This window comes from Scylla paramamosain, chromosome 18, assembly GCF_035594125.1.
Source record: "Scylla paramamosain isolate STU-SP2022 chromosome 18, ASM3559412v1, whole genome shotgun sequence".
NCBI lineage: Eukaryota > Metazoa > Arthropoda > Malacostraca > Decapoda > Portunidae > Scylla > Scylla paramamosain.
In genome coordinates, this window is record NC_087168.1 from 17,892,150 (window position 1) to 17,904,534 (window position 12,385).

General features: G+C 38.8%; 1 long non-coding RNA gene across 1 annotated transcript; it reads left to right on the top strand.

Annotated features, from left to right (window-relative positions):
* The first annotated feature begins 1,607 nt into the window (after positions 1-1,607).
* On the top strand, positions 1,608-5,919 carry LOC135109217 (uncharacterized). Its single transcript, XR_010272613.1, has 4 exons — positions 1,608-1,745; positions 3,847-4,032; positions 5,206-5,325; positions 5,541-5,919. It is a non-coding gene; the product is annotated as an uncharacterized LOC135109217 (long non-coding RNA).
* The last annotated feature ends 6,466 nt before the right edge of the window (positions 5,920-12,385 follow it).

The window sequence follows — 12,385 nt, forward strand, 5'->3', positions numbered from 1 at the left end:
AGTTATGTGATTAGTATATTTTCTTTAAGCAATTATACCATTTTGTCTGTGAAAATTTTCTCAAACAACTTCATTACGAATGAAGTGAGATTAATACGTCGAGAGAAAGAGTCTGTAGCAGTCTTGAGCGTGTGAGTTGAAGAAGGCCAAGTCTGAGTGAGTGAAAGTGAGGGTAAACGTGAATGAGCTGAGTGGAAAGTAAGCGTGAGTGAACTGAAAGATTAATAGAGTGAGAATAGCTGTAAATAGGAAGCTATAAGTGAGAAACGATAGTGAGTCATTGTGAAGGAGAGAACAAGCGTGAACTGGATTGTGAAAACAAGTGAAAAATTAAATGCGAGTGTGAGTGAGATTGAGAGTGGGGGGGGGAGTGAGTGCTGTTTAAAGTGTGACTGAATGAGAGTCAACGCGAGTGAGAGGACGCAATCGCGAATGAGTTTGAAAAGTTATCGAAAGATGAAATGTGAGAGTGACCGAGTAGGAAGAATCCTGACGACAGATAAAACTGAATGAGACAGACTGAGAAAGAAAACTGAATTACTCGAGAGGGTGAGAGAGTGTGAGGAACGATGGAGACTAAATGTTATGGAATGAATGAGGGGAGAGAGCGCGGTATCATTCCCTTGTCGCTTTTATCACAGACAGATAAGGGGAGGAGAGGTGACAGGGAGGGAGATTTGAGACAAGACGAAAGAGGAAGGAAGAGGAAACAAACAAGGGGAGGAAGGGAAGCATTGAGCAGTAGAGGGAGCAAGGGAATTCGTAATGGGGGGGAAGAGAATACTGTACACTGATCAAGGAAGTGGAGGAGGGGTGAAGGAGGAGGATGGGAGTACGGGGAGAAAGTAGAGAATAAATATAAGCAAGAAGGGAGAGGAGTGAGTGAAGAATTAGAGGGAGAGAGGAAGTAATGGGGTATAAGCGTTCCCTTTTCCTGTCCCCTACTCCTTTTTGTTCTTTTCCCATCGACACCTTCCCACTTCTACCCCCTCCATCTCCTTCTCCCCTGCACTCCCCTTCCCCAGTTACATCTACTTCTATTTTCTTGAGATATTTTATAACTTTTTAGCTTATTGTATTATATATATATTTTTTTTGTCTATTTTTATTTGATTTATTTATTTATTTTTTTTTCATGTCTTTCTTTCCTATGTGGAGATTTGTGTCACAGATACGATAAGCGGGTTAAAGAAAAATATATTTAATTACCATGAAGGGAATGAATATTACTGCACACGAGAAAAGAAGAAAGAGGAGAATGATCGAATGAATAAAGAGAGAGAGAGAGAGAGAGAGAGAGAGAGAGAGAGAGAGAGAGAGAGAGAGAGAGAGAGAGAGAGAGAGAGAGAGAGAGAGAGAGAGAGAGAGAGAGAGAGAGAGAGAGAGAGAGAGAGAATGTTGTGTAATAGTGCATTTCCCCCCCAAAAAAAAAAAAAAATCCCACCTCTCTAAGCAACACGAGTATCCATTAGTCAGTATGCATTATCATGTGTGCAAAGTGTTTCGAGGCAATGAATCTAAAAACCTTTGGGGCGTGTACTGTGATGAGGCACAAGTGTTCCAGAGGTGTCATCCCTCTTTCTGTCTCAAGCATCACCTGACGGGCACGTGCAGCTACGAGTTCCCCCGCACTGCAGTGTATAAAAGAGGGCGAGGAGACACGGTTAGTCAGCTTGCTCCAGCGACAGTCCACCGAGCCGTGACAACGTCCTCGTCTGGTGCTCAATTCCTTCGTGAAAGAAAAGGTAATGCCGAAACTTTTCATTCAACTTTAATTCTACAGGTTTCATTTGCATTATATTATGAACACACTCTTTGGTGAATTGTATACAATATCAACTGCAGTTTGTACATTTAATATTGTAGCTTTTTTTTTTTTTTTCCAAACTCTGAACGTAGAATTCATGCTCCGTATTGGCAAATTGCTTATCACTTGTATGTGGAATCCTAGAGCTCGGCGCGCGAGCACACACACACACACACACACACACACACACACACACACACACACACACACACACGATATATCTATCTATCTATCTATCTATCTATCTATCTGTATCTATATCTATCTACATCTATATCTATATCTATCTATATCTAATATATATATATATATATATATATATATATATATATATATATATATATATATATATATATATATATATATATATATATATATATATATATATATATACGAGTATATATATATATATATATATATATAGTCGTTCTGTGGCTTCCCTGCGTCTATCAGTAGCATCTATCAATAAACCGTTGATTATTAATAATAATAACTATAATACTATTATATATATATATATATATATATATATATATATATATATATATATATATATATATATATATATATATATATATATATATATATATATATATATATATGGCATCGCGGGAGGAAAGTCACATATTCTGAGAAATGAAAGATGAAGTCATTAAGTCGGAAATATTCTATGGTGAAATGGTCTAGAAGTTACAGGACATTTATGCACGCGCGTCAGTGGCAAGTGGCTGCACGCAGGTCGTCCCTCAACGTCCAGCTGGTCGCTGTTGCCATATGGCATTCGTTATGTTTTAACTATTATTTACTACAACGATACACTGGGTTCTCGAATTCAATTATATCTTTACTTATGAAAACCTTGATGTGTAATCAAGTAACATCTTCATGATGTCATTGCTGTCCTTTCCTCTCCCCTCCCCTTCGTCAATTCTTAGCGCGTTTACGAGTATATTAAAATATCCCGTATTTTCTAAGGCATGGCGTTAAAAGCATTTGACCATAGAATTTTTTCGACTCAGAGTGATTTGATCTTTCATATCTGAGAATGTGGAGACTAACACTTCGTAAATAACAAGATTCATGAAGATCGTCTTCAGCTTCCAGAGCCCAATGCTGTTAAATTTTTTACTCAAACTCCTTAACACATTGATGAACCATGCAGTGTTTCCTGGAGTGACAGGACAGTCAAGGCCGACCAAAAATGACTGGAGCATTAGTGATCACCTTGGGTTCACTGGTAATGTGTCAAACTTAAGTGTTTACTCTATTTCATGGCCAATTTATCTCGTCTACATATAAATTTCTTAAGCTTTCCATGATGCTCCAAAAATGTGGGGTATGACACTAGTGGACAGCGATGAGGATCCAGAACGGTCCTGATTGTCACTTGACTTCCAGAAGAGAGAGACGTGACCAAACTCTACTAAACTAAATGGTCTCAGAGAGGAGACGGGCTTCCCAGAGAAGAGACGCAAAATGTAGAGATACTTTTAGTGTTTCGGTAATGGAAAATTGCAACACCAGAAACTTCTCTAAATGGAAACAAAAAATCAATGTAACGACAGGACAGCCGCAGCCGATCGAAAATCATTTGGTTATTGCGATTGTTTTGACCTGATTGGTAACGTGTCTGACTCGCTTGACTACTAATGTCCACGTTGGGAGTTAAAACCTCTGCGGCGTGTCTCTCAAAGCCAATTTATCGTGTCTTCAGATCCACTTCTCAGTGTTTCCATGATGCTCCTGCAGGAGGCATGACAGTTTCAAACACATGTCAAACACATTGGTAATACACTAACGTCCTGATAGGATAATGATTTTGGCAATGTTGTTTTGAATAATCGACTGAAATGTAACTTGGTTATATTTCATTTACTTATTAGCGATAGTATTCCCTACACTAGTTGATGTTCCCTGTTTCCTATAGAAATCCATAACATTTAATACCGAGGGTAACAAAGATCAGGATTAAAAATATGAATGAAACATCTTTACCATGACGTATTGTGGAACTAATCATCTGCATCTTCTACTTTCAGTACAATGTTCGTGTTGTCAAAGGACGTGCTTGTGGGAGTGGTCTGCCTCTTGGTGGTACTCCAAGCACAGGTATCTCAGTCCCAGGGCGCTAGAAAATGTGTAAAGAAAATGAATCCGGGAGACTCAAAAACGGTCAAGATTCCGTGCAACGGGCAAACTAAAGGCTGCAAGCCATTCTGCAAGAAGTAAGATGGTAGAACTTTGTGGAGAGAGGAAGGGGATAGGGAGAAGAAAGGATAGGAGAGAGAAAAGGTGATGAAATTAATCAATAACAATGAAGAATATGCTCACACACACAGAATAATAATGATAATAATAATAATAAAATTACATAAACAAAATAAAGATTAATATAATGCAAATAAATGAATAAATACAAGTAAAGTCTCACCACCGACATGTACTCCTTACTAGACAGTCCTGCTTAGTATCGTACGTAAAACACACACACACACACACACACACACACACACACACACACACACACACACACACACACACAGTTCACAAGCTTAGTAACGTCCTCTTCTGTCACTTGGTAAATTTTATTTCGCGCCCGCTCGAGTGCAAGATGCAACATTTGCATTATACGCACACCTGTGCCACATTACACTTTTTGGTACGTGTAGATAACCCTGAGTTAAGTCACCACTACTATTCTCGATCTATAATGGGCTGTGGGGTCATGCAGTCAATGATCACCATCAGGATGTGAGGTAACCAGCATATGGTGTGCACAAGGCAAGGTACACTGACTGGAATGAATAGCGTTGGGGCCCCACGGACTGCTGCCTCATTACAAGGCGCCAAGCAAGGCTGCTGCACTATCCGTGAACATCCTCACTGTGCCTCCATCTACAATAACCACTCATCATATGATTAACCACCAAGAATTTACACATTCCATCACGAACAAAATTAGCCTTCTCCTCTCTGACTACAAAATAAAATGTAGTTTTTCGAGCAGGCTTCGGCCACAGGGAGCACTTTTCTATTCTGCTGTTCTCTCTTCTATTTGTAGTTAGTATAATATAATCAAGCAGTATAAAAAGGACATAAAAGTCTGGCTATTTATAATACCGGATAATGAAATTTCTATTTCTACTTATGACGCAAAAAGAGCAAGCTAACATACTCCACTTCTGTGATGAGCAACATAAGGAGAGGGACTTTGAAACCTATTTCCGGAACCCGCATCAAATTTGTTATACTGCATAACTTTGAATTATGATGCCAATATTTAACATTCTCTCTCTCTCTCTCTCTCTCTCTCTCTCTCTCTCTCTCTCTCTCTCTCTCTTTCTCTCTCTCTCTCTCTCTCTCTCTCTCTCTCTCTCTCTCTCTCTCTCCCCCCCCAGAGAATGCGACGGCTACATCTTCATGTGTGAGGGAGGTCATCTGGAGGCAGACATGCAGAATGTCAACTTGGACTGTGATTTAGAAAAGATTGTGGTGAATGACGGTTCAGGCCCAGTGAGGTGAGTGATTATGTGTATTAGTTATTCATAGTGTACAGGATGACCAAAATTCGTCTTCTTCGGTTTCTATATCTACCTTTAACCAACTAAGTCCTCAATCTTTGACTCTCTCCACCTCTGTGTTCTGGTAGTTTAGAGAGTCAGTACATTTTGGTCTTCATTACACTGTACTCGTGACTTGTCGCATTCTTTCTTCCTCTCTCTTCCCCAACCAGCATGTGCGATCCGATGGATGATATCACTGCGGGAGAGAAGCTTACCATCCGATACAAGAAATTAGGAGACGCCAGTTTCTTTGATGATGGCAGTTGCACAAGTACAAAACCTTGCAGATGCTCCTACACTGTGACATGTGTGGGTGAAACTACCACTACTGATGCTACTACTACTCCTACTACTACTACTGCTTCTACTACTACTGTTACTCCTTCTACTACTACTGATACGTGTCCCTAAGGTGACACTGGATTATGGTGACAGAATGCTGATGATGACCACTGTGATGACCAAGATGATGATTATAAACTTATGACCAAAACACACTATTGCACGTTAACGCACCAGCACAAATATAAAACGATACCAGCAAGAAAACATCTTTCCTTGTACCTTGTCCTTGTAAATTTACGTACATCTGGTAAGGGATCATGAGGAGCATGGCAAGAAGTGTCGTAATCCGATAGTTACTGTCGCTATTGTATTTATTTATAGGAATGCTACATTATATTGCATTATTATAAGTAACGTGATACTAACGACCATATTCAGAAACACATTGCTCTCTCAACACGACTATTTTCAAAGGCCACAAAGATGATTAGCCGGGTTCTCATTAAGAGTGCTTCTTCTGTTAATAGCGTAGAAATTTTGTTGATCTGTCACTCAAACAGTAAAAAAAAAAAAAAAAAACACCATTAAAATCCTACGTCACATCAACAAGAGTCTTTTGAAAGTAATAGAGTTGCGGCGCAGAAGTTTTTCAGAACATGATCCTAAGACGTGCATTATAAAAGTTTCCTTGCTCTGGGCGTCGCAGCACGGGAGAAGGGAGAAGGTGAAGAGAGAAAGGAAGCAGGGTGTTGCCTTATAGAGAACGTGTCCCCGTCAATGTCCAGTCTTCCAGTATCAGAGGAACAGAACAAAGCTAATTACTCAGAAAGCTTGCCCAAACACTCTCCTTCTGCAGTTTCATCACCAGGAGGGAGGGGTGAGGGAGGAGGGGGAGCATACAGGTACATATATGGGGATGAAAAATATGGCCTGGGTATTTTTTTATTTTCTATTTATTTATTTATTTTTGAGTGGTGGGGATGGGAAATATGTGGAGGTGGGATAGTATGGATAAATGACAAACTAAGATGAGATAGCTTGTGCCAATTCATTCTTTCCATTATTTGTGTTTTCCAGTGATCTACTTCGCTTTTTTAATTGTCAGGGAAAGACTTTTCCCTGTTACCCTTACCTACAACCTGTACAAAGGTAAGGCAAAACAGACTAAATGGGAGTCATAAAAGATAGAAAGTGTTGAACATGGCTGAAAAATATAACAACTGACCTACTTGATAGTCACCTATCTTCTTATCAGATAAGGCTTAACAAGAAAAAAAAATGCGATGTATGAACCATGGATGGATGCTCAACCTGTACAATCCCGCATGTGTCTCCTTTAAGAAGAAAAAAAAAAAGGGTAAAAAAAGGATAAACTCATTAAACTTTCCTGTTCGGAAGAAAAAAAAAAAATAATAAGACTGCTACATAAGTAAAAGCTACATTTCTGAAATCTACCTCTGGAATGCAGAGTCGTTTTTTGTCATACGAGTATACATTACACAGTTTACAGGTCTTGATGCAGGGATGGTACGCACGATGCTAATCTCTAGCACTAGGAATCTAACCTCTCACTTAATTTCTGGGATGGACAAACGATTTTTTTTTTTCACTTTATTTATTTATTTATTCTCTCTCTCTCTCTCTCTCTCTCTCTCTCTCTCTCTCTCTCTCTCTCTCTCTCTCTCTCTCTCTCTCTCTCTCTCTTTTTTTATTATTATTATTATTATTATTATTTTTTTTTTTTGTGCAATAAGAATTATAATTATTAGCGTCAGATATCGAAATTAAGAGATGATGTGCGAGAAAAGGCCGCTGGTCACCGCGCCGCACGCTGCTCTCAGGCAGTGCGAGGCGATTTCTCTCTCTCTCTCTCTCTCTCTCTCTCTCTCTCTCTCTCTCTCTCTCTCTCTCTCTCTCTCTCATCCTCGCGCGACACGGTGTAGTGAGAAGAAACACGGCCTGACACGCACACAGGAGGATATTAGTGATCAACAGTTTATTCTTTTTCTTCAGGAGGTACACAAGCAGAGATTGTTTCAATGTCTTCTTTCCTCTCGTCTTTTCTTAGGAAGGTAAAAAGAAAGAAAAAAATGGAATACCTCAACTAAAACTATTGTCTTTTCCAGTAGGTAAAGAAATAGAAGTACCTTCAACAATTATTTAATTTCCCTTAGCTTTCCTTCAGAAGTTAAAGGTGTCAGTGATAGGGGAGTCGTCTCGGGTAGCTGTGAGAGACGCGATTCGCGAGGAAGCAGAGGACAGGAACGGCACTGCTCTATCTCACCTGCTGTTAGCAAGGCGAGTCACGTTTCAACAGTTTCACCTAATGGTCAGGTACCTTCAGATGTTGGTTGGCTCGGTCATGCACCAGGTCACGCACGTGTTGCATTTGCTTCGTTAAATCGGAGTCTAGCGGCAGGCTCACGTATGCAGTGTCACGCGTAGGACAACCATACGGTATAGCGGTTTTTGTACATCACAACATTACAGTACAGCACACCAAGTCACGGAACTACAGCGGTTTTTTGTACAGAATTACAACACAGCACACCAAGCCACGGAACCAATACAAACTAAAAAAAATAAATAAATAAAATAAACAAATAAATAAATAAATAAAGGATAATGTAACAATCTGCGAGGTCTAAAAAGCATCAGGAAAAGAATTATTAAAAAAAAACTGAAAGTCACTATCATGAGAAAAAAAAAATACGGAAAAAAATAAATGTCAAAGTTAACCCTTTCAATGAGATACGAAAAAATTAGCAACACCAGAATTAATGCATGAAATCTTTATAAGCATCTACAAAAAAAAAAATTTTGTAATTTCTGTCCAGTTTAGAGATTGGAGGTGGCTGTAGAACAAGTGAAGATGTCTCAGAGTGATTAGCAATTTAGGAAAGATGTAACAAATATCAGTCACTAGCAACGACACAACTGGAGTGCATGTGAAGGCATCTCTTTTACGTCACACTGGAACACTAAAATGCTAGAAAATATTTGATCTTCAGACATCAATAACAAATTACAGTGTACAAAGTCAAGTTAGTTTTTCTATCACTTGACACAGATTGGAAATAATTATATTTTATGATGTAAAAAAAAAAAAAAAAAAAAAAAAATATATATATATATATATATATATATATATATATATATATATATATATATATATATATATATATATATATATATATATATATATATATATATATATATATTCTGCATTTCGTATATCCCTTGCCTCCCTCCTTCCCACCCCTCATTAAAATGCTCTCCCATTTTCTCTCTCGCGTCCGCCACACAGACAGTACAAACACCACTGCAGAAAATAATGAATTTGTCCCCCCCCACTCTCTCTCTCTCTCTCTCTCTTTCTTTCTTTCTTTCTTTCTTTCTTTCTTTCTCTCTCTCTCTCTCTCTCTCTCTCTCTCTCTCTCTCTCTCTCTCTCTCTCTCTCTCTCTCTCTCTCTCTCTCTCTCTCTCTCTTTTATGCAACTCAAGCAGCTCCATCCAATGTTCCTTATTTTATTTATCTTTTCTAAATCTGATGTTCTCCTTTATATGAAACGTTTAATCATTAAGCGAAACAAAATAAGAAAAAAAGAAAAATAAATAAAGAATGAACTAGGGTTATTACCTAACACAATGAACGATGTAATGGCTTTCTCTTCAAAGCTTATCTCTCTCTCTCTCTCTCTCTCTCTCTCTCTCTCTCTCTCTCTCTCTCTCTCTCTCTCTCTCTCTCTCTCTCTCTCTCTCTCTCTCTCTCTCAAAAGACTGAAAAGTAAATGATGGAACATATACGTTGAGATACATTTTCAAATTTCGACACCGCAATGTTCGTTCTAAAATATCCTGGACGCTTTACATCTTTTGTCAGCTTGCGCCTCCTTGTGCTGAGGGAATCACTAAGAATGTTATGCACTTATTCTTTTCTTCTTCCTTTTCCCCCCTTTTTTATTTATTTTGTGCCCTCTCACGGACTCCCCACGTTCCAGATAAACTAACATTTACACAATTCCGCGCAAAGTGAAAACAGTGTGCTTGGGAAGTTAGTACAGTTAGCCATGCAGATGCGCTGTGTACTACAAAAAATGCTAAAAATGCTAAAAATGCTAAAAATGCTAAAAATGCAGCATAGGAGTGTTCAGTTCGGCTCACTGCAGCACGGGTGGAAACAACAGACGAAGGACGAAAGATTATCTCAGCTCCCTTTCATGAACAATCGCATTAAACATTTCTGCGCATTTTTGACTGATGGTGTTATAAATTACAAGAGCAGTGAGTGTGAATGAACAAGTAGTCAGAATAAATAAAAAGAGGTGGACAGCCGACCTTCATGAACATACGCATTACATATTCCTGGTGACTTTATATGCGTGTTTTCAGCTGAACGCTTCATACATTACAACAAGAGTGCGTGTGAATGAACAAATAGTCGACATGAATAAAAATTGATGGGCAGTAGACTTTCATGAACATTCGCATTATACATTGGCTTATGTCTAAAAGTATTAAAAAATTACTGTATTGAGTCGGATAAAGTACATAACTAAATAAAAAATAAATGTACAGTTATACTTACCTCAGTTACTGTTAACGAATACTCGAATTAAATATTTTTTTAGTAACCATCCACCAAATTAACTTACCATACAGGTTAATAAAAAATTACTTTGATGCAAGTCAATAAATACATAATTATATATGAAAAAAATACATAAATTAGTTAAACATAAGAAAAACTGAAAAAAATCTTGCAAACCAAATCAAAGCAAGCATTTGAAAGTTTTAACAATTATAACAGCAAATGTAAGCTGATACATGATGTAACAAAGACAAAAAGCAAATTCTAGATTAAACTACTACTACTACTACTACTACTACTACTACTACTACTACTACTACTACTGCTACTTCTAACATGAAAACATGGCTCTGAATTTTGAGAACCACGTGTGCATCATTGTATGGAAGCAATACTTAACATAACAAAATAAATACAATAAAGACAAATAACGACATAAACTCATGAAAACAATAAAAACAATTTAAACTGTGAATCTAAAAACAAAAAATAAAAAAAATATACAAAACATCGTAGTAGTGCCAGCAGAGTGAATGAACACAAAAATTATATAAAAACAATTGGAGTAGTGAATACAAATTAATACATATCGGAACTGAAAAAAAGAACAGATAAATGTGCAAAACAAATAGATGTTAAAAAATAAACATCAACTAAAGTGAAAGAAAATGGAATGCCACATGTAAACCTGCCATGAGTGTCGGGGTTGATTTACACCACAAGCATGTTTAGTTACGGTTCGCTGAGTTATGCTTGAAATTTTCAGCTCCCTAAATTAATATGTTGTGTGGTGGTGAGACGCACGCGGCCTCCTCCACTTGCTTCCCTTCCTCCCTGAGCATCGCGCTTCTGTGGGGCAAAGAGAGTTAAACCTCGCCTCCCTATAAATATCAAACCAATTCATCCCTTCTTGTTCATTCTTTATGTAAGAGGGGCACTGGCTCGCTTATTTTTTAACTATCAAAATTCAATAATTACGCTGGTACACATTGGGAAAGGGTGCAAAGGGTTTAATTATACACAACACGTATGTATTAAAAGTAATACAAATATATATATTTTTTATTATTTTCCGTCATACTTGTAAAGGAATGAGGTGGTGATGGCCATTCACTTTGTGGTGTCGAATCCTCTTTCTTCGATTCACTTAGCAGGTTCGAATCCTGCTTCTTCGATTCGCTGTGGAGTTTCGAATTCCCTTCCTTCTTCGATTTATTGAGCAGATTCAAATCCTATTTTCTTCGATTTTCCATCAAGTAGTCATATCGTCATGCTGTGGGCCACATTCTCAAAACACTGCACCGCACTTCCACTACTTTAAAAGGCCTCTAATTAAAGTTTCAAGGTTTTTTTTCATTATTTTTTTATTGTTCTAGTGATAGTGACAAAAGTTTTACATTATTAACTGGAGAAGCACTCTTGAGAACCCGGCAGATCATCTGTGGTCTTTGAAAAATAGTCGTGGTGAGAACAGTAGTGTAGGGGTCAGAATGTGAATGAAACTACATACGTAATATGTCTGTTATTTATTCTCTCTCTCTCTCTCTCTCTCTCTCTCTCTCTCTCTCTCTCTCTCTCTCTCTCTCTCTCTCTCTCTCTCTCTCTCTCTCTCTCTCTCTCTCTCTCTCTCTCTCTCTCTCTCTCTCTCTCTCTCTCTCTCTCTCTCTCTCTCTCTCTCTCTCTCTCTCTCTCTCTCTCTCTCTCTCTCTCTCTCTCTCTCTCTCTCTCTCTCTCTCTCTCTCTCTCTCTCCGCAATTCTATGTTCAAATGTTTTCCTCCGCGCGTCCCTCGCCTTCCTTTCCTTCCCTTCACGCCGCCGCGGGTGACCTCAGGCGGCAAGTGCTCCCTGGTGTCTACTCTGAAGCCCCCTAACCGATCTGTTGGGTGGAGACTGCACAGGGGTGGCGTAAGGCGTGGTGGGGCAAGGCAAGGCAAGGCAAGGCAAGGCAAGGCAAGGCAAGACAAAGCAAGGCAAGACAAAGCAAGGAAAGGCAAGGCAAGGCAGGGCAAGGCAGGCAAGGCAGGGCAAGGCAGGCAAGGCAGGGCAAGGCAAGACAAGGCAGGGCAAGGCAAAACAAGGCAGGGCAAGGCAAGACAAGGCAGGGCAAGGCAGGCAAGGCAGGGCAAGGCAAGACAAGG